The 25541-nt window shown below is 37.7% G+C and overlaps 1 protein-coding gene across 1 annotated transcript in view; it reads right to left on the bottom strand.

The window, feature by feature from the left end:
- Positions 1-25541, bottom strand: part of ZBTB20 (zinc finger and BTB domain containing 20) — a 763926-nt gene that overhangs the window by 232451 nt on the left and 505934 nt on the right. Inside the window, exons 11-13 of the mRNA XM_047100214.1 lie at positions 20901-21014; positions 13510-13548; positions 606-703 (exon numbers count right to left, since the gene is read on the bottom strand). The gene's annotated coding sequence lies outside the window, so the exon portion shown is untranslated. The remainder of the gene's footprint in view (positions 1-605; positions 704-13509; positions 13549-20900; positions 21015-25541) is intronic.

Raw genomic sequence — 25541 nt, 5'->3', positions numbered from 1 at the left:
TCGTATGTAACTTAGAATAATAAAAGACAAAAAACAGTTTTGAAAATGAGTGTGCCAAATTAGTTAAGGTTTGTTCAATTTGGGTGCGGGATTCTTGTATGCTCACGTTATTCTTTATATTTTTATGTGCTAGAAATATATTACTTTAAAATAATTGATAAGGCGAAGACTACTGCTTTTCCTAACTAGAATTAATCAAGGTGAAAGAAGGCACTAGTGTCATATTCTTTTCACTGTCCCTGACAATAGACCCGACCCCAATACTCCAGGAATCAGCAAGCGGTTCACAGCCCTTTAAACATACTTACAAAGTGCTCATTTTGTCAAACCAAAAGCAAACCTTTCATTTCTTGACTATGTGTAGAACCTAGGCTTTCTTAAGTGAGTGACTGGCAGCATATATTGTTGATGTGGCACTACCAGTGCACAAAGATCATCTATTTAGGTTTTCAACAAAGTGGGGGATGCCTCGCCAAGTGGGGGACAAGGTGGGGGATGCCTTGCCAAGGACTTTTCTGATATAAATCAGCAGGTGGTTTGGCATCAACATTGCTATTTGCTCGTGCGTTTCACCTCTGGTTTCAGAAAAGAAAAAGAGACGATACCTTTTCAATGCTGTTTCAAGTCGACCATATGGAAAGCAAGGTTTTATTCCAGCCAATTCTCTTTCTCTCAAAGCGTGGAGGAAAAGTGCCAGTCACTGCTACACTCGCCACCAGCCACGGTACAGATGTTTGGAAAATGCAAAAACAGAGAAATGAAACAAAAAGAAAACCCTCAAAAATAAAGTTTTGCATAAATGAAAAATAGCGTATATAATTATCATAGCTGCAAAAAGGTAAATGCATTTTTTTAAAATTTTCCCCTTGTGCTAAATTAAAAGAACCAAAACAAACAAAAACATTGATGTCTTAATCAGTATTTTGTTGGGGAAACTGACAAGGACCAACTCAAACATGGCTAAAAATGGGAATAAAAAACAGATTTCTTTTAATCTGATAAAAGATTTTTTGTCTCTAAGAATGTTAGAATATGATCTACTTAAACGAATATTTATTAAAGGAACAGACCCGTTTAAAAATATGTTTTCAGGTGCCAAAATGGGAATGGAGAAAGTGTTTCCTTGAAACCTTGTAAGAGAAAAAAATTCATTGAAATTGTAATGGTTCCTTCCATGACTCAGATTAAATACAGCTTAGGAAGAAATATCTCCAAACTATTCAAACATACGTCCCTAAACTGGCTTTGCCAGTATGCGACCCCAGTTATTCCAAAAATGAATGCCCTATTAGACTTAAGTACATCAATGTAAGTTATTCAAATGAGAGTGTTTGTTTAGAAGAAAGTTTTAGGCCTTGATCTGCCACAATCTTTTTGGGTATCTTCATTCATGTTATTAAACATCTTTTGGTCTCAGTATCCACCTCTCAAGCGTGAGTATGACACAAAGTCACTATAATCAAGTTCCTTTCCAGCCCTAAAATCCTATGAATTTAATGAGATTACTCCAGCAAAAGAATTTTTCTTTTATTTCTTCCTTTCTTTCTTAAAAAAATAGACAAATAATCAAATAAGTAAGTAAATATATATTAAAAACACATACACATACACTAATCAGCTATTACTCTGAATAGGAAGAGGGTACGTTTTTTATTGTTGGTACCATTATCTATTCCCTAATGTGTATTTAAAAAGAGAATTCCCATAAAAAAAGATTTTTATTTTTTTCCTGAATCAAAAACAGCATACTGTTTCTTTGCCATTTAAGTTCTATTAAAAAAGAAAACACAAAATCATTACAGAAATCCTATTAAGGAACTTTAAAAAACAAAGAAAAATTCACTAAAATTCCATTTAAAATTCAAAGAGTTTGTTTACAGGTGTTCTTTTTCAGAAAATGTAAGTGCCCCAACCTCAAACTACTTCCTCCTCCTTTTCTGGGGACAGATCCTTCCTTGTGTAAAACGTAGGACCCTGCCTCACACCCTTCCCACCTGTCTTCTGAGGTAACAAAGCTGAGGTATCGATTGCAGCATGAGATATTTGGGATGGGAGTAGAACATTTCATCTGGGAGACAGTACTGTGGTCAATTTGCCAAATCTAAAAGAAAGGTAAGCCCCATCACTACTTTGGCAAGAAATATGGGCTCCCGTGGCTGAACGATGATAACCATTTTTACACAAGATGGTTAAAAATGAAAGCACCTGAGGCAACAGCCAGAAAATAAGTCTGAGAATGCGAGTTTTTCTCATCGATAGTTAAACCAGACAAGACAGTATCATTGCACCTTTAACCAAGGGTCTAAACGGAATCCAGGGCACCTGACACCTTGATGAATAAGAGAAGCTCAGCTTTATGAAAAGGCTAAAGTCTTAGGGCCAATGCTCCATTGTTCAAGGGCTGGTATGCCCAAGGCACCAGCAGAGGCAGAATGCAACAGGCAAGTCTCCAGTTACAGGCGACGCTCAGCTCTGTGTGCTGATAAGCCTGAGACCCACCACACTGCACACTCAAGGAAGCTCAAGGGTGGGTCCCCCACGGGAGGAGGGCTACACAAACAGTAAGGCAGGAGTTGGAAGTTGCACAGTGTGTGAGCACTCCCTGCTGGCAGCTGAGGTTGGAGATCAACGGGGAGTGTGTTAGAGAGGGCTAATGAAAGTGTCTGCAAGGAGGCCAATGGACATTCCTCACTTTTCAGGGATAAGAGCATGGCTCTGACTAGGTTTAGATAGTTCCAGATGCTATTCTGAATGGGGAGGAGGTTAGGAGAGGCCACTAATAGGGGAACTCCAAGAACTGGCAAAAACTATGTTTGAAGCTGGCATACACTTTTCATTAACTTTCCCAGCTATTAATATTTTATGAAGTATATACAGGTCTGCGTGTGCACACGTGTGTGGGGAACGGAAGAGGTGCAGTAGGAAATGAAATCTCTGTGCATCTCCCTTTATCCCAGCAAGAGACTCCTTGGGACAGTGCAACGTGTTTGCAACATTTACAGTTTCCCAGGAAATCCTACCCATAACCCTGACGGAACTGCCTGGTGTGTCCCCTATACTGCTGCACCTAAGTTCTGAACAGGTGGTCCTTGTGTATCTGTACAGCCTGGGGCAACAACACTGGTATCTCCCTAGTGCTCCGCTCTGTTAGGGTTCTTCTGTAGAATAAGATGAAGGTCAAGATGGCAGCCTGCTAAAAGCAGCAGTATTTCAGTTGCAGGAATAACTTGCTTGTCATCAACTTGTTAATGCAATAGTCAAACATTTCTTTGACATGCACAGTATCAGCTAACTTCAGCAGATAAAGGGTCTAGAACAGGAAGATGCTGCAGATGCTTTAGCTCCGAGGAAGGCTTAGCAGAGCCAAAACGTCAGCAGGGCCTGTTTGTTCCATCCTTTCCATCGGGCTCTGTGAAAGAAATGTTAGATTACTGCAATGACAAGTTTGTGACAAGCAAGTCATTTGTGCAACTGGTGCGCTCCTGTTTTTATCTGTTTACCATTCAGACTTGTGAATGCCATTTCAAGCACTTACAGGATTTCTGGCTCCCATTAAGGGGAAATGGTTCCTCCATGTTTAGAATTTTCTGCCTCAAAGAGAATTACTAAGCAATTATTTATTCCTGTGGTCACAGTGTCACACAAAAGCACTCTTGAGTTGTTTAGTTGGACTCTGAATCATGAAATGGAGTCCTGCAGACTGGATAGCTTGGAGCATCAGAAATTTCTTGTCTAGTTTATTGGAATGACTACAAAGAAAGCCTGTGAGAGTCAATAAAATTGTGGCCAGCTTGAAATACCTTGCTCTTTTGCTCTGGGATCATATATCAAGGCCATATGCTTCAAGGCACATAAACTCACTTGTAATGAGTAGATCCTGGGAAGCCAAGGCCTGACTATGTCACAGACACTGACATGTGATCTAACATATGATAGTTTTGGTGACAAGGACTGCTTTAGCTGTTGAGAAGGGAACTGACACAGCTTTCTCCCTGTATCCTGTGGGTAATCAGAGGGCAAGTCCAAATCCAGAAAACATTTTAAGCATGTGGTAAAAACTAATAACAGAATATAAAATTTCCTGGGGGTCATCCTCTCTAGGCTGACTTTTTCTTAGTAAATGGAGACCCTGGCAGATTTTAGATCAAGATTTCTAGATTGATTCATTGGATTCCTCATCTGAGATCACTGAGTGACTTTTGGTGAGTCATTTTAACCTCCCAGGAAGACAGTATAAAATAATATCTTGTTCACTTGACATGAATGGGCTCAGGGTCAATGTTATAAAAGATGAAGAGTGCCTTCAGAGTTCAATAACAAGAACAGTATTTCCTAGAAGTCATGTATTCTTTTTATGATTTGAAATATTTGCACATTGTTGGTACTGAATTTACAAACCATTGTAAGTATACCTTTTAAAGAACAGAAGCATGAAGTTTTGAAGCAGGGAGATAACACAGTATCTGGGGAAGCAGGCCAAAGCTGAAACAGAGTGTGGAATGTCAAGGACCAGACAGAAAGTAATGACGTAAGATGAGGCAGGGTTTGGTGTAAGTGACCAGAAAACGTTACGAAAATGGGTAACAGTCCTCACTGAATAAAAATTTTATTGTTAATAATTATTTGCCAGACACTACATGTGTTACACAATTCACATGTGTAATATAATCTTTAGAAGAGCTCAGTGGTGTATGCATTATCAATTTTTTTAACATGTGGAAATGAAAACTTAGAGTAATTTAAATACTTTCCCATAAATCTATCTGTTAAGTAGCAGAGGATTGAAACCAACTTTCCTCACTTTAAGCCCTTAGACTCTTAACCACTAGAGAACTAAAGTCATTTCCACTACCTTCAGAAGACTTTTCTCTCTCTGGTGTACTGGAAAACATTTTAATCTGTAAATGTAGATATTCAAGATTTCATATAAAGGGGCCAGTGAGAATATTCTGGCTCTAGCTGTGTTGCCGCCCTTTGTAGGCCCCTGGGAAAGCTGAGCCTCATCAGGATGTCATTCCTTTTGCCTCAGCCTGACCTATTCCTACTTGCATACCCTGGGGAAGAGGCGAAAGTGATTCCAACCTAATCACGCATCTCTGCTGTGAATGCAGGGTGTTTGGCCGCATCTCCTGTGTCCATGCCAACCCCTTTCTCTCTCTTCGTGTGTGCAGCCTTTAGTCCCCCTACTCGTTGCTCCCATGTTACCTCCAGGGAGCCTCCTTTTGTCACTTGTCTGCTATTCTTTTCAGGTGGGGGAAGGGGCGGACATCTTTCTTACCATGACAAGGATCTCTGAAACAGTCTAAACTTCTAACTTTGCACAGAATGTATCCTTTGTTCAGTTTTCTGCTTTGTTTCTCTTTAATGATAGCTTTGCTACAGGTCCCATTCGAATGAAACTTGGAGCTATGCAAATCAAACTGGAAAGCAAGACTTTGCAGCAGCTCCGTCTTTAAATGAGTATATGTCCAAGAGGTAGAGACCTCTGAGGCAGGCATGTCTTCTGAATATTATGTGTCAAATAGCTGCTTTCCTTGTAAGAGTGGCAAAGAATAAGCTCAGTGAGATCTGTATTGATATTCCCTCATCTCTTTTTAGTGTGTGTTCAGAGTGGGTCACGAGCATTTAGCTCACAAACTGTTTCGTTTGTTTTTCATGATATTTCTACTTTTTTTTTTTCTTCTAGGGGTTTCCCCAAGCGCAGGATTCTTACTTAAAAGCTACTCGAAAAAACCCAATGCATAATATAAGATCATAGGATCAGCAATGTGTATAGAACTCTAATCAGTGGCCTGAGTTTTGACCTAATGCCTGAGTTTGCTCATGACGGTCATTCAGCCTTTGCTGCACACCATCAGGGGCATAGAGCTCTCAGCCTCATAGGCAACCCAATCCTGCTTTAGACTCCTTCTATTTGTACAAAATTTGGCACCAAATAAGGGTTCTTATGTTGAACCTTAAGCCATCTTTCTAAAATTCCCTTCATAGCTTCTAGTCTTTTCTCACACCACCTTTCAGTCGGGAGAGCTTCAGGGGATCCAATAGTTTAATGGCTCATTTAAAGACACCCTTTGTGCATATCATATACCAATAAATGGGTTTAGATTATCCTGCCTTCTCCCTCTCTCCTCACATCACACGAGTTAAATTCCCAGTTTCTTCCTCTGACAACGCTGGGAGAAATGAAAGTCAGTGTACTAAGTTTTTCATTTCTATTTCTATTTGAATGTAGACAACATGTGTGGCAAAGCATTCTTAATCTCTTTGATTGTCTGTCCTAATCTGTGGAAACTCTCGCTAGACAACCTCAGGCAGATTTGACGGCTATAGCTATTTATAGGGTAAACGTATAACTTACTGTCTAAACCAGGGCATATAAGGACCCTATGAATAATTAAACCACCATAGGCACAAACCAGAATTGTCCCAGGAAAATCTATAGAGTACCTTGCTTATACCTTTACTCCAATACATATCTATTTAACTAGAGTTACCCGTGTATGTGTCTGTTTGTTTTCAGTAGTCTGCGAGCACTCTTTACTGATGGAAACTTATTTGCCTCTGAACCTCCAGTTCCTAGATGAGTGCTTGGCAAATAGGAGGAGTTTGGCAGATTTTTTTCTTTTCTAATTGAGGATGTCTTCTCCCTAACTGCATTCTGTGGGTCTCTCCCCTTATTTATAGCAAATACCACCAACACTTATTGGCTTTATATTTTTGGAGATGAATCAAAAATATTTCACTTACTGCAGTAGGAAGGGGATGGTTTAAGTTTAAATTTTTTAAAATGTTTATTTACTTTTGAGAAGGAGAGAGAGAGAGGCAGAGCGAGAGCAGGGGAGGGGCAGAGAGAGAGGGAGACACAGAATTGGAAGCAGGCTCCAGGCTCTGAGCTGTCAGCATAGAGCCCGATGGGGGCTCAAACCCATGAACCATGAGATTATGACCTGAGCTGAGGTCGTACACTCAACCGACTGAGTCACCCAGGAGACCCTAGATGGTTTAAGTTTAATGGTAATGGGTTTGACTTTGAATACTGACACCAACAAGCAGAGAGTGAAATGTGATAACTTTTGCACTAAAAGTCTACTATACCTTTTTATAGAGCACTGAACAATATGCTCTAATTTCTTTGTTCACGAGCAAATTTTTTTTCAACCACTGTTGAAAGTTTGTAGTAAATCAATTGTTATAGGAAATGATTGTAACAGAGTGTGATGGCTACATAAGTGAGCATATGTAACACAGAGTAATCTAGTGTGATTCATGATTCATTGGTGGCTCTGCTATTGCTTTCCCATTTGCCAAGCACATTTAGAAATCCCCGTAGCTTCCCGCAGTTTTTGCCTCTGAATAACAGTGGCTTTAAAAAAAAAAAAAAAAGGGAGAGAAGAAACGTGTGAAAAATGTGAACCGCCTAGAGAAATCATTCCTTTTCTTCCCCCTGACACAGGTAAACTTGTCCAGAAGATGGGGGTCTATCCGATTTAAGTTAAAGAGCCTCACAGAAGCCAATCTCACAACTTCCCCTTCGGTATTCAGAAGCTTCACTATCAAGACCCTACCTCATTATCAAACCTAAAGATTTTTTGTTGCAGGATAAGGGTAAGCATATTTTATTACTATGGATCCTCAGTGAAGAAAACAGAAAATCTCATTTCTTATTTCCCTTAACTTGCTTAAAAGCTGGAATTAGCTCAGTAACTCAACTTTCCTTTTTCTAAGATAAGCAAAAAAGTCTCCATGTCTTTGAGACATTTGTCCCTTAAAGAACTTTTTTTTTTCTCAAAATGTTAAATTTAAATGGGGGGGGAAAGTGTTTTATAACTCTTTCTCACTAAGATGTTCCTTCAAATTTTAGTGAATTCAGAGAAGAATGATTAAGTGTCTGATCTATGCTCAGAGGAAATAGCGGCAATGTCTATATTCTGCATGCTTCTTAAGAATTTCACTATTACGGCTATTTTTAAATTTCTGTTTTACCTTTCACACTCCTGATTAACTTTCTGTGCTCTACTTCTAGGTGCTATTGTGCCCACAGAGCTAGTCATTCTTTATTTTCAGTCCATCAGTGACATTTGCCAAACCATGGTGGGTAATGGAAAATACAAGACTTAAGAGAAGATTCAAAAGAAACAAAGTTATATGCCTTCCCCTGCAGACTCTTTAATTTGTGGAGAAAGAAGACAGTCCCACAGAAAGCAAGCAATGTGGATATGTATGTTCAGGTATGTGGCATTAGTTTAGCAGCTGTTAACATATGCAAGCTAGTAGAGCTATTATGAAATTTTATATACATGTAGTGAGGGAGGTGTGAATGGACTGCCACTTGGGAGGTTTGCTTCCCCTCCTGTGAAGAATGCTACCTCTCCCCATTATTTAATGACATTCTGTTTATTTTCTGTTTTACTGAGTGTCCATTTCAAATGATTGTCCTCTCTCCCAAGTCTCAAATTACTGTAATTTGGCCACTGCGCATAAAAACACCATACTTTTAAAGCATGCATTCCCTGTCCTCGACGTCTAAAATCGTGATTTGCAACCATTTGAAATATCTGGTGTCCTGTTATCAATGTGGTTTTGCATCACTTTTCCCTTCTTACTCCTTCTTAAAATACAATTTTAAATTAAACTTGATTTTGCATATTGAAGTGCTGCTACCAATAATTTAGACTACACCGAGTTTGCTCATATTGGAGACCATGTGTTTAGATAATCAAGGCAATCAAAAACCAGAATCCAGGATGGACCCCAATGGCATACCATTTCTACACTTCTCCATATTGACTGATCCCTTCATAGACATTTCCTGAGAATTCTGAAGTGCTTGGCATCAAATAAAATAAATGAGAAATTTTAATGATTTATTCGTGGATTGTCATTTGAGGCAAAATTCAAAGCTCTGCTAGTTGAGTGGAGTGATATCATAACTCTAGCTTTGCCTTAGTTCACCAGAGCTCTCACTGGGCCAAGAAAGAAAACATACCAGTATGCATTGCATATTACCTAATGTCCTAGCATTGTCAGAGGATTGGCAAATCAGTTCACCGGGGTTTTTCTGGGGGATTTCCTTGCATGGAGGTTAGATTTCCATGTCAATAACTTACAGATAGAAGTATCAAAATGACTATTTTCAGGTACAGTTTCCCAAATAGTGAGTCTCATTTTGGCAGAGAAGGGACAATGAAGTCAAATGTGGAAGTATTATCACCCACAAGCTAAGCTAGAACATAACTGCAGCTTTCCTGGGTGATCAGCCACAGAGCACCATTCTTGTCAGAGTTTGAATTTCTATGATGATTTTATTTTAAAATTATATTAAATACAAATATAACAATGTTTTTAATGGAAAGCTCATTTATTAAATTTCTAGAGAATCTTCCTCTAAAATACTTAGTCCTATCTATTCTTAATCCAACCTATTCTCAATTTTTGACTAGCCTATTGTTTTTATAGAATTTTATTCTATAGAAAGCTATAGTGTATATTTTCTAACAGGATAATCCATTCTTTTTTTTTTTTTTAATTTTTTTTCAACGTTTATTTATTTTTGGGACAGAGAGAGACAGAGCATGAACGGGGGAGGGGCAGAGAGAGAGGGAGACACAGAATCGGAAACAGGCTCCAGGCTCTGAGCCATCAGCCCAGAGCCTGACGCGGGGCTCGAACTCACGGACCGCGAGATCGTGACCTGGCTGAAGTCGGACGCCCAACCGACTGCGCCACCCAGGCGCCCCAATCCATTCTTATACCTATTACAATTAATCTAATCAACTAATCTAAGCCCTGATCTAGTCTATTCCCAGCACACAATTCCAAGAGATTCACCTACAAAACTGAGCAGTCATTACTTCTGGGCACATAAATGGTCACTGGATCCATGGCTGCTATTTAAGCAGGTGGCATCTAAGTCACTATTACTTGAGTAGAAACTGAAAAGTATATCCTTTGTAATTATTGGGGAAAAGAGGGCTTTGATTATAGAGAAGCATATAGTTATTTCAAAAGCTCACTTTTTTCAAAAAGAACAAAGGCAACGGTCTCCATTCTGGTGTACGTACATCAGAAATTCAGTTTTTGCCTTTTCTTTAAACTAGATCTTGAGATGAGTCCTAAAAATCACTTCTTTAGTAGTAATAACACCTCTTACATGGGGTCCTTTTCAGTTAAAAGTTGGCAAGTAGACTTCTTAGGAGGGTGGAGGGAGTAACTATTATAAATCATTCAAACATTCATGAACTAAAAATAAGAATGACAACTTATTGATTAAAAAGTGGAGGGAGACTGATTTCTGAGTAAAGGTGTCCCTGTGACTGGGACCTAACAAAACCAGATAGACCCATTTACTTTTTGTGCCATGTGGGGTGGGGGTTGTGGATCTCTCTTTGAGTGATGTCTATCACCAACAAAGGTCATCTCCATAGCAATAGAAGATTGCACTTTATGTTAAGATAGGCCTTGTAAACAACCATTCAAGTGTTCTGTTGATTATTAGCCATCCAGTCAGGCAGCTATTTCTTTTCTGGAAGGGGTAGCCAATGCTGAAGAGTCAATGTATGCGCCTTCCCTGCTTAGGTGGGATCAGAGGTACTCCTTCAGCACTCTGTCCCACAGTCCTTATTTCTGTCACTTTACTCGGTGATCAGTAGACAAAATATACACTGGCAAAGAAAGAGCTGAAGAAGTGGCTAGCATCTCTAAGGGAGAAGAATCCAAGTCTTTCCTGGTTTAAGCAAAAGAACATTCTAGTATTAATGAAAAGAGATGGTTAAATTGCAGCCCATCAAATTTCAACTACAGTTCCAAAATGTGTCTGAAGTGATCCAAAAGAAAACAAAATTCCTTCTGTCCTTAGCTATAAATTCTGCAGGACGATTCTTTATTCTCATCTTATTCTGGTTTCTTTCTCTGCCCCAGAAAGGATTAGTGTCTAACATTAAACAAACAGTATATAATAAAGAACAGATATAATGTATATTCATAAGATTCTGAATCCAGAGTAAGAGGAGGTTACATTCTAAGCCCAGCAGATGAGTTTTACTGTTAGCAATAGAGACGTTTCTAATTCGTCCATGGAAGGTTCTGAAAATGTTCTCTATTATATCTCGAAATAAAGTTTTGGTAGTATAAAAATTTTATGACTAATGCCATATATTGGATTTTTCCTCTTCCTCTATTGGACCACAAAAAGATCTAAGTACAGACAGGAGACAGGAGAGCATTATTTCTTCATCAGCATCTGTGGATGTTACTATATATTTTTTGTAAATGAATTATGAAGAAAAATACCAAATCTCTTGATCCAGGCCATGTTACAAATCCATGTATACCTAGGCTCTCCTTTTTCCTGTTCTCTCAATCCTTGTGCCCATTTTTTTCTTTTTTGAATTCAAGACCTGCCCTTACACTGCCAGATGATCTTTGATGGTTGGAGTCCTTGTGACATTTCTTTGTCCATCTATGCTGTCTAGTTTAATATGACACTCCCAAGAGGCCTTCAGCCTACCAAAGATGATGACTGATTGGAGTTAAAAAATGATTTATATATTATGAAATAAAATCTGGAGGCAGCATTTATAGCTGATCAAGTGAACTTTTAGCCTTACATATGAGTCATAATTATGAGGCAAATAAATATGTGTGTTTCCTTTTCTGAAGTATAACTAGAGGTCCTAGAAGTCCTGAGTTTGTGTTCAGTTGTATTGAAACTACATTAATACTGTTAACTAGGTACTTTTTTCCTCAGTCCTAACAAGAACACTTCCCATGGTAAGTGAGTACTCATATGTTAGGGACCTAGATTGAAAATCCATACTGGGAAAGATCTGTGAATGAAATGAAGCTTGGGTGAATTCATTCAACTTAGGAGTTATTGCTGGTCTAATGAGTCCAAGGAAGCAGTAGCTAATAATTCCATCCAGGGGCATTAATAGTTCCAGGATAGTCTCTTGGATATAGGAAACCTGCATTATTTAATCTGAGCAGGACCTAAAGCTTGGCAAATCCTTCCATACCCATCCTTGGGTTGGATGTAGATCTCCAAGATAAGACTGGTTTGCTGGTAAACTCTCATCTTCCATGTTCCTTTCTTTAAAGTTCTGATTCCTGACAGATTCTCATTAGAGGATATCATCAAGATTATACACAGGTTGAGAGCGCACAGTATTTCCGTAACTAAAATGTTGCCCTAATATTGGTCTCTCTTACAAACCTCGAAAGGCCAATATGCTATTATCTAGGGTAGTTCAAGGGAAAGTTGACCAAATAATGCTTTAATGATTTAATTTATAAATGGCCCATTTCACTGAGAAGTAGAAAGGATCACTAAGAAATGTTTGAAAATGTAAACAGTTTTTGTTTACAAGAATTATCTTGTTTCTCCAACCTACTAATATTTCTTTTTATGTAGCTAAATCTCTATCACACTAGACTCATACATAAACTATGGAGACTTCACCTAGAAAGTCTTAACATATATATTTCTGCCATAAAATAGCAACAATAATTTTGGTCCACATACAACCAAAGCAAAAAAGAAATACCTCGAATATAATAAAGACTGTGTTTCCTATGCGTATAGCTATATACTATAAAACCTACCAAATCAAGATTGTACAATGATGCCATTTATTTTGGTTTCATAATAGCATGTTTCAGAGATTCCTATTTTTTTTACACAGAGGGAAAAGTGACATCATATACACAAACAGAAAGGTGCAAGAGGCAAATGCAAGATGCCCATATACTGTCAACAAAGTCTTGCCAGTTGTAAAAGAATTTGACATGCTAATATCCCTTCATTCGGACTTGTTACTGAGATACCAAGAGAGTGATCGCTGGCAGGCACTGCATTTAAGTGCGGTTACTGAGGCCCCCAAATATTGACAGAGTGCCACATTCCAAGAAACTATTGATGTACACAGCCAGCCACAGCTCCAGACACCTCTCAGACAGAGTCTTTAAATGTCACAGATAAATGAATTTTCATGAAACTGGGAGAGAAAGGAAGAACAAGAAGAGAGAAAGAACACACATGAGAGGCAGGATAAGAAAAAAGAAAGAAGAAAATTGTTTCCATACCACTGGCATGAAAGTATGTGGCATCTCATCCCTAAAGTACCTGATAAACGATGTGAGATCAAACCTTCTGAATGCATTCTATGTTACCAAAGCACTTAAATGCCTTTAATAATTCCATTGGGTATTTAAAAAGTTAAGGCGGATACATATTTTAGAATAGCTTCAGTAAACTATTTACGAACAAAATAGGATTCAAATATAAATACTGCAAAACTCCATCTTAAAAAATTCAAAATAAAGGAACTACAGGCACAAATAATCATGAGAAAGTCTCCTACATAGGTCTTCATGTATAGTAGAGGTTAAAAGTTAAGGTGCTATGATATCTGTGTCATCTGAAGACAGATGTGTCTTCTGACAGTTTCCTTTCCAGAGTCCCACCGAAAGCAGTGACACCTAGTGGGTTTATAACAAGATATTAAAGAATACCTTCCTCCACCTTTTTCACTGCCCTTCCACAGAAAACACCTGCCAGAGAAAAAAACATGAGGTAAGTCAGTTACTTGACACATGATTACAGAAATGAGCCATGGTTATAACTGCAACAACCAAGTGTTCTTCAGAAATCATGTGAAATGCAATATATTTTAAATGTAAATGAAGCTTTTTCACTTTGAAAGTCTTCCATCTGCTGAGGGCACCTTCTCTTGACCTCGATGCACTGTGTCATTAAAAGCAACCACATATTCAAGGTTAGAATATGGCTGGCTTGCGCATTTTCTTTTCTGTATTAGAGATGTGTGCAACCTCCACATTTTACATAGAGCAATCATGCCAATGCCCACAAACAAAATTCTTCCTTCAACTCAAAAGCACATAGGTTAATGTTTTATCAACCTGCAGCAACATGGTTTCAAAAAGCTTCAACTGCCTTTTTACTAGCATTACAATAGGTCTTGGTATGAATTATTTTCCTGCATCTGGCTCTGTCTTGGGTAACTGGGACCTTAGCAAGCACTTGGAGAATAAAGTTACATAGCTCATATATTCAAAGGAGGATTTATTTTTATATCAACTTTTTAATGATTTCTTAGGTACTTTTCTTTCTTTATGTCAGGAGATAAAATGAAAGGAATCAGATTCCCTGCCATGGAAATAAAATTATTTTCTCTGGTTTTAGAGACCTATTTATTTATTGTTCTTGAGGTATAATTGACATACATTATTATACTAGTTTCAGGTGCACAACATGGTGATTTGATGTTTGATTTGATTGGTAAATGTCCACCACAATAAGTCTAGTTATCATCTGTCACCATGCAAAATTAATATGGTATTGACTATATTCTCTATGCTTTACTTTATATCCTCATGCCATTTAATTTACAACTAGAAGTTGGTACTTCTTGATCCCTTTCACCCATTTTATACCCTCAACCCCTCCCCTCTGGCAAACACCAACCTTTTCTCTATATTTATGAGGCTGAGTTTTGTTTTGTTTGTTTTGTCTTTTAGATTGTACAAATAAGGGGAATCACGTGATACTTGTCTCTCTCTTACTGACTTATTTCACTTAGCATAATACCCTCAAGATCCATCCTTGTTATTGCAAATGGTAAGATTTTATTGTTTTTTTATGGCTGAGTAGTATTCCATTGTGTTTACATACCACGTTTTTTATCCATACATCTATAGATACAGAAAGGTTACTTGTAAACAATGCTGCAATAAACATAATGGTACATATATCTTTCTGTGTTAGTGTTTTTGCTTTCTTCAGATAGATACTTTGGATAGATAGTAGTGAAATTGCTGGATCATATGATAGTTCTATTTTTAATTTTTTGAGGAACCTCCATTCAGTTTTCCACGGTGGCTATACCAATGTACATTGCCACCAACATTACACCAAGGTTGCTTTTACTCCATATCCTAGCCAACACTTGTTACTTCTTGTCTTTTTTATTATAGTCATTGTAACAGATGTAAGGTAATATCTTATTGTGGTTTTGATTTGTATCTCCCTGATGATTAGTGATGTTGAGTAACATTTCATGCACCTGTTATCCATCTGTATATCTTCTTTACAAAATATTTATTCAGGCCCTCTGCCCATTGAAATTTATATTGTTTGTTTTCTTGTTATTGAAATGTACTAGTTCTTTATACATTTTGATAGTAATCCCTTATTGGATATATGATTTGTAAACATCTTCTCCCATTCAGTAGGCTGCATTTTATTTGTTGATGGTTTCTTTCACTGTGCAGAAGCTTTTTAGTTTGATATAGTCCCATTTGTTTTCCTTTGCCTTCAGAGTAAGATCCAAAAAGCATCACTAGGACCAATGTCAAAGGAGCTTACTGCCAACATTTTCTTCTAGAAGTTTGATGGTTTCAGGTCTTAGATTCAAGTCTATTCCATTTTGGGTTAACTTTTGTATATAATGTAAGATAATGGTCTAGTTTCATTCATTTGCATACAGCTGTCCAGTTTTCCAACAACATTTGCTGAATGGAAGGTCCTTTCCCATTGTATATTCTTGCCTCCTTTATAGTAATTAATTGGCCTTATATATGTGGGTTTATTTATGGGCTCTCTGGTTCATTGTTATATGTGGCTGTTTTATGCCAATATCATGTAGCTTTTTTTTTTAATTTTGTTTTTTTAATTTGCATCCAAATTAGCATATAGTGCAACAGTGATTTCAGGAGTAGATTCCTTAATGCCCCTTACCCATTTAGCCCATTCCCCCTCCCACAACCCCTCCAGTAACCCTCTGTTTGTTCTCCACATTTAGGAGTCTCTTATGTTTTGTCCCCCTCCCTGTTTTTATATTATTTTTGCTTCCCTTCCCTTATGTTCATCTGTTCTGTGTCTTAAAGTCCTCTTATGAGTGAAGTCATATGATATTTGTCTTTCTCTGACTGACTAATTTCGCTTAGCATAATACCCTCTAGTTCCATCCACGTAGTTGCAAATGGCAAGATTTCATTCTTTTCGACTGCCGAGTAATACTCCATTGTGTATATATACCACACCTTCTTTATCCATTCATCTATTGATGGACATCTGGGCTCCTTCCATACTTTGGCTATTGTTGATAGTGCTGCTATAAACATTGGGGTGCATGTGTCCCTTTGAAACAGCATACCTTTATCCCTTGGATAAATACCTAGTAGTGCAATTGCTGGGTCGTAGGGTAGTTCTATTTTTAACTTTTTGTGGAAACTCCATACTGTTTTCCAGAGTGGCTGCACCAGTTTGCATTCCCACCGAAAGAGATCCCCTTTCTCCATATCCTCGCCAACATCTGTTGTTGCCTGAGCTGTTAATGTTGGCCATTCTGACAAGTGTGAGGTGGTATCTCATTGTGGTTTTGATTTGTATTTCCCTGATGATGAGTGATGTTGAGCATTTTTTCATGTGTTGGTTGGCCATATGGATGTCTTCTTTGGAGAAGTATCTATTCATGTCTTTTGCCCATTTCTTCACTGGATTATTTGTTTTTTTGGGTGTTGAGTTTGATAAGTTCTTTATAGATTTTGGATACTAACCCTTTATCTGATATGTCATTTGCAAATATCTTTTCCCATTCTGTCGGTTGCCTTTTAGTTTTGCTGGTTGTTTCCTTCGCTGTGCAGAAACTTTTTATTTTGATGAGGACCCAATAGTTCATTTTTGCTTTTGTTTCCCTTGCCTTCAGAGACGTGTTGAGTAAGAAGTTGGCTGTGGCCAAGATCAAAGTGGTTTTTGCTTGCTTTCTCCTCAAGGATTTTGAAGGCTTCCTGTCTTACATTTAGGTCTTTCATCCATTTTGAGTTTATTTTTGTGTATGATGTAAGAAAGTGGTCCAGGTTCATTCTTCTGCCTGTTGCTGTCCAGTTTTCCCAGCACCACTTGCTGAAGAGACTATCTTTATTCCATCGGATATTCTTTCCTGCTTTGTCAAATATTAGTTGGCCATACGTTTGTGGGTCCATCTGGGGGTTCTCTGTTCTGTTCCATTGATCTGAGTGTCTGTTTTTGTGCCATATCATATAACTTTTTAAGTTTGAAATCAGGGAGCATGATCCCTCCAGCTTTGTTATTCATCCTCAAGGTTTCTTTGGTTGACATAGTAGGGTCTTTTGTGGTTCTATATGAATTTTAGGATTATTTGTTCCAGTTCTGTGAAAAGTGCCATGGAAATTTTGATAGGGATTGCACTGGACCTATAGATTGCTTTAAGTGATATGGACATTTTAACCATATTAATTTTCTCAATCCACAAGCACAGAATACCTTTCCATTTATTTGTGTCTCCTTTAATTTCTTTCATAAGTGTCTTACAGTTTTCACCTCCTTGGTTAAATTTATTCCTAGGTATTTTATTCTTTTTGATGAGGTTTTGAACGGTATTGTTCTCTTGATTTTGGTTTCTGGTAGTTCATTATTAGTATATAGAAATGCAATAATTTTGGGGGTGCCTGGATGGCTCAGCTGGTTGAGCATCAGACTCTTGGCTCAGGTCATGATCCCAAGATCATGGGATCAAGCTCCAAATCAAGCTCCACACTCTCTTTCTCTCCTTCTGCCCCTCTCCACTCTCTCTCTCTCTAAAAAAAGGAACTGCAACAATTTTGTATATTGATTTTGTATCCTGCAACCTTACTAAATTCATTTATGTGTTCTAATAGTTTGTTGTTGTTGTTGTTTTGGTGGAGTCTTTACGATTTTCTATATATATAGCATAGAATCTGCAAATAGCATCAATTTTACTTCTTCCTTTCCAAGTTGGATAACTTTCATTTGTTTCTCTTCATCAATTTCTCTGGCTAGGACTTGCCATAATATATTCAATGCCTATATTCAGAGTAGGCATCTTTGCTTTGTTCCTGTTCTTAGAGGAAATGCTTTTATCTTCTACCTTTAAGTATTATATTAGCTGTGGACTTGTCATAGAAGGTTTTTATCATGTTGAGGTCTATAGCCCCTTTGTTGAGACTGTTTATCACAAATGAATGTTGAATTTTGTTAAATGCTATCTCTGCATCTTTTGAGATGTCATATGATTTTGATCCTTCATTTTGTTAATACATTGTATGATGTTGATTGATTTGGGGATGTTGAACCATCCTTGTATCTTGGAGTAAATCCCACTTGATCATGATGTATGATATGATCTCTTTAATGTACTATTGTATTTGGTTTGCTAATATCTAATTGAAGACTTTTGCACTTATTGTTAATCAGGGGTATTGGCCTATAACTTTCTTTCTTTCCCTTTTCCCCCTCCCCCTCCCTCCTCTCCTGTTCTCTCCCCTCCTCTCTCTCTCTCTCTCTCTCTCTCTCTCTCTCTCTCTCTCTTTTTTTCTGGTGTCCGTGTCTGCTTTTGGTTTCATGGTAATGCTGGCCTCATAAAATGAGTTTGGAAATGTTCACTTTTATTCTCTTTTTTGGGAGAGTTTGAGAAAAATCAGTATTAACTCTCAATATTTAGTAGAATTTACCAGTGAAGCTGTCTGGTATTGAACTTTTGTTTTTTGGGAGGCTTTTTGTTACTAATTAAATTTCATTACTAGCAATTAGTCTATTCAGATTTTATTCTTCTTCATGATTCAGTCTTGGAAGACTGTAGGTTTCTAGGGATCTATCCATTTCTCCTAGGTCATCCAAAATGTTCACAGTAGTCTTATGTTCCTTTGTATTTCTGTGGTATCAGTTGTGATGTCTCCTCTTTAACTTCTGATTTTATTTATTTTCGCCCTCTCTCTTTTTCTTGGTGAATCTAGCCAAAGTTTTGTCATTTTTGTTACCTTTTCAGAACATCAGCTCTTAGTTTCATTGATCTTTCATTGCCTTTTAATCTGTATTTCATTTCTTTCTGCCCCAATCTTTATTATTTCCTTCCCTCTATTAACTCTGGGCTTCATTTGTTCTTTTTATGGTTCTTTTAGGTATGAAAAGTTGTTTATTTAAAAATTTTCTTGTTTCTTGAGGACTGTGTTGTTAAGAACATCTCCCTAAGAACTACTTTTGCTTCATTCCATAGACTTCAGTATGTGATATTTCTGTTTTCATTTGTCGCTAGGTGTTTTTTGATTTCTCTTTTGGTTTCTTCTATGACTCCATAGGTGTTCAGTAACATGTTGTTCAGTCTCCATGTATCTGTATTTTTTGCAGTTTTTGGTTTTGTTTTGTAATTGATACCATTGTGGTCCAAAAAGATTTCTGATATGATTTCAGTATTCTTTAATTTACGGAGACTTTTTTTGTGGCCTAACATATGATCTATTCTGGAGAATGTTCGATGGGCAATTGAGCAGAATATTTATTCTGCTGCTTTTGGATACAATGTTCTGTATATATCTATTACGCCCATCTGGTCTAATGTGTTGTTTAAGGTCAATGTTTTCTTACTGATTTTCCTAATGGATAATCTAAATCTATTCATTGATGTAGGTGGGGGTGTTAAAGTGCCCTACTATTATTGTATTGCTGCAATTTTCTCCCTTTAGGTCTGTTAATATTTGATTTACATATTTTGGTACTTCTATATTGGGTTCATGTATATTTACAAGTGTTATAACTTCTTGCTGGGTTGATTTTTTTATCATTATGTACTGCCTTGATCCTCTTTGTATTTTATTACACTCTTTGTTTTAAAGTATACCTTGTCTAATATGAGTAAAGCTATACCAGCTTTCATTTCATTTTATTTGCATGGAATATCTTTTTCCACCCTTTACTTCCCATCCCTTTACTTTCAGTATGTGTGTATCCTTACACCGAAGTGAGTCTCTTGTAGGCAGCATATAGATGGGTCTTATTTTTTTTATTAATTCTTCCACTCTTTGTCTTTTTATTGTAGAATTTAGTCCATTTACATTTAAAGTAATCATTGATAGGTTTGTACTTATTTCCATTTTGTTAATTGTTTTCTGGCTGTTTTATAGTTCTTCTATCCCTTTCTTCTTCTCTTGCTCTCTTCCTTTGTCATTTGATGACTTTCTTTAGTGGTATGTTTAGATTCTTTTCTCTTAATCTTTTGTGTATCTGCTATAAATTTTTGCTTTGTGGTTACCATGAAGCTTACAGAAACAACTTGTATGTATAACAGTTTAATTTAAGTTGATAACATTCTAAAGCTCTATATTTTAACTCCCTACTGTTTCATGTTTTTGATGTTACATTTTATATCTTTTTATTTATGTCTCCCCTAACTAATCATTATAACTTTAGTTAATTTAACTATTTTGTCTTTTGACCTTCAGAGTATCTTTCTAAATGATTAATCTGCTACTTTACTATATATTTATCTTTTCCACTGAGAGTTTTAGTTTCATAATTTTTCTTGTTATTAATTAGTGGTATTTCTTTTTAGCTTAAAGAAGTCCCTTTAAACCTTGATAGTAAGGCCAGTTTAATAGTGACAAACTCTTTCAGTTTTTCTTGTCTTGAAAACCCTTTATCTCTCCTTTGCATCTGAATGATAACCATGCTGGGTACAGTATTCTTGGTTGGAAGTGTTTTCCTTTCAGCACATTGAGAATATGTCATGCCACTCTCTTCTGGTGTACAAAATTTCTACTCAGAAATCTGCTGATAGCCTTATGGGGTTTCCCTTGTATGTAACTTTTTCTCACTGCTTTTAAGATTCTCTATTTGTCATTAACTTCTGACATTTTAATTATAATGTGTTGGAATGGATCTTTTTGGGTTCATCTTACTTTGAACTTGCTGGGCTTCCAGGACATGGAGGTGTGTTTCCTTCCCTAGGGTAGGGAAATTTTCAACCCTTATTTCTTCAAATAAGTTTTCTGCTACTTTCTCTCTTTCATTTTTCTGGGACCCCTATAATGCAAATGTTATTCTGCTTGATATCTTATAGATCCCTTACCTTGTCTTCATTCAATTTTTTATATTTTTGCTGCTCTGTTTGGATGAGTTCCATTGCTTTGTCTTCCATCTTGCTAATACATTCTTCTGCTTCATCCAGTCCACTGTTGAATCCCTATAGTGTAATTTTTCAGTTCAGCTATTGTATTCTTGAGTTCTATGAGTTCTGTTTGGTACTTTCTTATATTTTCTACACCTTTGCTGAAATTCTCAGTGTGTTCATCCATTCTTTCTCCCTGTTTGGTGGTCACCTTTAATGACCATTGCTTTTAATTCTTTTTTTTTTTTTAATTTTTTTTTTCCACGTTTATTTATTTTGGGGACAGAGAGAGACAGAGCATGAACGGGGGAGGGGCAGAGAGAGAGGGAGACACAGAATCGGAAACAGGCTCCAGGCTCTGAGCCATCAGCCCAGAGCCTGACGCGGGGCTCGAGCTCCCGGACCGCGAGATCGTGACCTGGCTGAAGTCGGACGCTTAACCGACTGCGCCACCCAGGCGCCCCACCATTGCTTTTAATTCTTGACCAGGTAGATTACTTATTGACCTATCATTAAGGTCTTTTTCTGGGGCTTCTTTTTCTATCATTTGAAACATTTTCTCTTCATTTGAAATATTATCTCATTTTACGTGGCTCTCTGTGTTTGTTTTTATGTATAAGGCAAAACAGCTATCCCCCGCAGTCTTGAAGGAGTGGCCTTATGTGGGTAATCAACTTCACTCTTAGTTGATTCACCCTTAGGGAAAAGTTTAGCTTTTCCCTAGTTCTTGGTTGTGTCTGAAACATTTGTGATTATCTAAACCACTTGATTTTCTTGATATGTTCCTATTGTTGTAGGTATGCCAAGACCTGTCAGTGTTCCAGGGGAGGAATTTAATTGAGCACCTAGTTTCAAGATGACTGAAAGCCAGACCCTCACTCAATAGCTTTTAATGTATATACGGGGTGCTTGGGTGGCTCAGTTGGTTAAGCATCCAACTCTTGATTTCAGCTCAGGGCATGTTCTCATAGTTGTGAGTTCGAGCCCTGTGTTGGGCTCTGCACTGACAGTGTGTAGCTTGCACTACAAGGCTAGAGAAGATAACCACGTTCATTTGGATTCTGTCAGATATGTCACCTTGTAATCTTGAATAAGAGTGAGAGCAGGTAGCAATAATACCTCTATTGGCCTATCCTTTTTAAAGTTAAATATCAATTTTGGGAGTGCCTGGGTGGCTCGGTTGGTTGAGTATCAGACTCTTGATTTCAGCTCAGGTCATGATCCCAGAGTCATGAGTTTGAGCCCCAAGTTGGGCTCTGTGCTGACAGTGTGGAACCTGCTTGGGATTCTTTCTCTCCCACTTCCTCTGCCCCTGCCCCCACTCTCTCTCAAAATAAGTAAATAAATCTAAAAACACACAAACGGACTAAAGTATATAAACCTATACAGTCTTGTGGGTCTGCAATAATAATCCCTGCTGCACTCCAGACTAGGAGTTACAGGGGTGTCCCCTGGGCAACAGGTGCAAAAATTAGGGCTCCAAATGAGTGTATATGTTCCTTTCTGGAGTCTTGTCAATCTGTAGTGAGGCCAAAAGGTTGTACAAGGTTGGTGTTTTCTTGTTTACATTCCTTGGGAGTACCACCTTAGTTTCTAGATATTGGGAAATCTAAAGCATATCCTTTAGGCTGAAGCTCCAGGCTAAGTATGTAGGCTTTTTTCACAGGAAGACTGGGATTGTGTTTCATTCTGCTGTCTGTTCAGTGCCCTGGGGGTGGCAGACTGTCAAGAACTGTCTTTCTGATTTCATGGAGCTCAAGAATGCCAACCCCCTTGGTCTCGAGGGCCAGGAAATAAAGGGGCATCCCCTGTGTGGATTGGTGCATCCATTGGCTTTAATTAGGCAGCTGGAGACTGTAAGAGCAGGCATTCTTGCCAGCTTCAGAAAGGCAGCAGGTAAATGTCTTGACTGGGTGCACCCATGGACTTCAAGAATGCAGGAGAACAGTGTCTTATCTGTGTGCAGGTGCCAACTTTAGGCTAGGAGCATATTGTGACTGTTTGTGCTTGCCAGCCCCACAGCCTGGGAGTAAGATAGTGTTGCAACCACCTGTACTCTCCTGCTCAGCAAGACAGCAGGATAGTGCTGTGACCACTTGCCCTGCCTGTCTTATCAAAATGGTTGGAGAGTGCCATGTCTAAACTCACTTGCCTGTGCCAAAAGTGTTGGTTGAGAGTGTAAAAATAGTGTCCATCAGGGCCTCCATCCCCAGGCCGTGTTTCAACTGTCCCCTGCCCCTCCAGCATATGATTTGAAATCAGCAAATAAGTGTCCTTCATGCATAGTCCAGGTGCTTTTCAAACTGCTATTTTTTCTCTGGGTCTCGGGGCAAATGAGATAGCATATGAACCCTTTAAAAAAGGTCAGCCCTGATGGTTTTCTAAGCCAGAAATTTTGGGGACTCATCTCTGGTGCGGATCCCAGGAGTTGGAGCATTTGAAGTGGGGCACCAGCCTCTCACTCCTCTAGAAGTGCCCGACTGATGAGATCCCCTCCTACTGTGGGTTGGTACACTAACAGTGGGGTTTTTGGTGAGACTATGTCTCTGCCTCTCTTAGCCATCTCAGTGTGGTCATTTCATCCTTTGTTGTGGAGATCCATTAATTTAATTTTCAGATCTTTCCCAGAGGGAAATGATCCATGTGAAACTGTAGATTTGTTGTGCCCCGGGGAGGAAGTGAGCTCAGGATCTTCCTACACTGGCACCTTGCAGAAGCCCAAAGACTTTTGTTTTGAAGACAAAATGAGTTTTAACTCAAGGGAAATTGCAGTAAAATCTCAGACACTGTAATCAGTGACTGCATTAAAACTCACTAGAAGTATGCCAACTTCCATGTGAGGCCACAATTCAGCCAGGATTACAAAGAAACATTATCCACTTTGCTTGTGGCCATTCTGACATTTTATACTGTAAAATTATAGATCAAGGCAATCATCTCTAATATGTTACACACAAATATACACACACACATACACAAACATACAGTGATTTTTCTTCTGTGATCATATAATAAACAGAAAGTTTTTAGTTTACTCCAGGCTAAGGTCTAGCAAACACATATAAAAAGCATATTACATTTTTCTGATTATAAATATAATAGTGTTCACCAAATATTCAGTGACTGGTTAAACAACTGTGGTACACCCTTACAAGAAATCCTATGAAGTTGCCCAAAAAAGGTAGATTGATATGTTATATGACAAGACACATGACATATATGATAAATCCTCTTGCATGAATAAAATGAAGATCTATGTGTATATATACTGGCATATATATAAATATTTTTTTCTGGGAAGATATACAAGACACTTTTGATTGGAGGGACAAGGAGAATTATATATTTTTATATATTATATAAAGTATATCTTTTATTTATATTTATAATACATTTTTCTATTGTTTGTATTTCCAATTATATGCTTAAAAATAATGCCAATAAGAACACCTGAGTAATAAGGTTATGGGTAATTTTTTCTCTCTTTTTCTCTGTATTAAAAAACACATATTTTAAGAGGAAATATCTCTAAAATATGTTATATAAAAGTAATTCATGTTATAAGAAATTTGAAAGTACTAAAAAAAGAATTTAAAAAACCTTGTAATTCTCTGGCTCAACAATAACCACTGTTGAATTTTTGGCGGGTTGTGTTCAGTTTGTGTAGTCTTTTTCCCCTCCACTTTGGGGAAAGTAGAAAGATTCTTTTCATTCTTTTAGGTGGAGGGACCTAAAAGAATGAACTGCTCCATGAACTGTTCTGCTATCTATCTTTCCGTACGCCCTCCATCAGTACACTGTTTTTGATTGCTAGGATGCTGTTGGAGCATCACAGGCTATATGTGACACTTCTCAAAATTGCACAAGTAGTCCTGGCATTGCTCCCTGAAACGCATGATCCCTGTATCACTTCATAATACTACCTGGCATCTCATTATAGACATCTTGTGATCTCTATGGAGTTGGAAGCAAAAGTATCCTCATCATGTCCCACAATTATTATAGTGTTGGCACCAAAATAGTTTCTGGAGGGCTCAGAAGTGCTCTGTTTTTCTGAACATATAGAGATGCTTCCCTGCAAGGTACTTGGGCCTTAGAATTTCTTCAAAGGTAAGGACGTTGAAAGAACACAGAGAGGTGACATACTTTGTGTTATTTCTTAGGCAATTGACTTCTAGATTACAACACCTTCCAGTACTTTATTTTTTGAGGATAATTTTCTGAGGTAGGATTTTAACCCTCTCTTCCATGCAAACACCTAGGTGTTACCATTCAGCTTTTAAGTACCTTATCCTCTTTTCAACAAATTTAAGAATTATCCCACCTTTGTTGTTGCTGTTATTGAATATAAGATAATAATGATAATCATTATTTTTATTATGGCTAACTTTCATTGATTTTTTTTATATGTTGGGCAGCCTACTTACACTATTTTTATTTAATTCTCAAAATACCACTATTGTTGTTGTTATTTTATAGATGAGAAAACCCAGACTCACAAATGTTGAAAAACTTGTCAAATGTCACAAATTCATTAACAGGCAGATGAAGACTCACATCTGCCTTGGGCTGATTCCAAACCTCCCTTAAGATCACTTTTCA

This window comes from Lynx rufus, unplaced genomic scaffold (genome assembly GCF_022079265.1).
Source record: "Lynx rufus isolate CCGP_SWC_20201006 ecotype Redwood Valley unplaced genomic scaffold, mLynRuf1.p SCAF_5, whole genome shotgun sequence".
Lineage (NCBI taxonomy): Eukaryota > Metazoa > Chordata > Mammalia > Carnivora > Felidae > Lynx > Lynx rufus.
The sequence above is the reverse complement of the archived record's forward strand: the minus strand, read 5'-3'. Positions and strand labels throughout refer to the sequence as shown.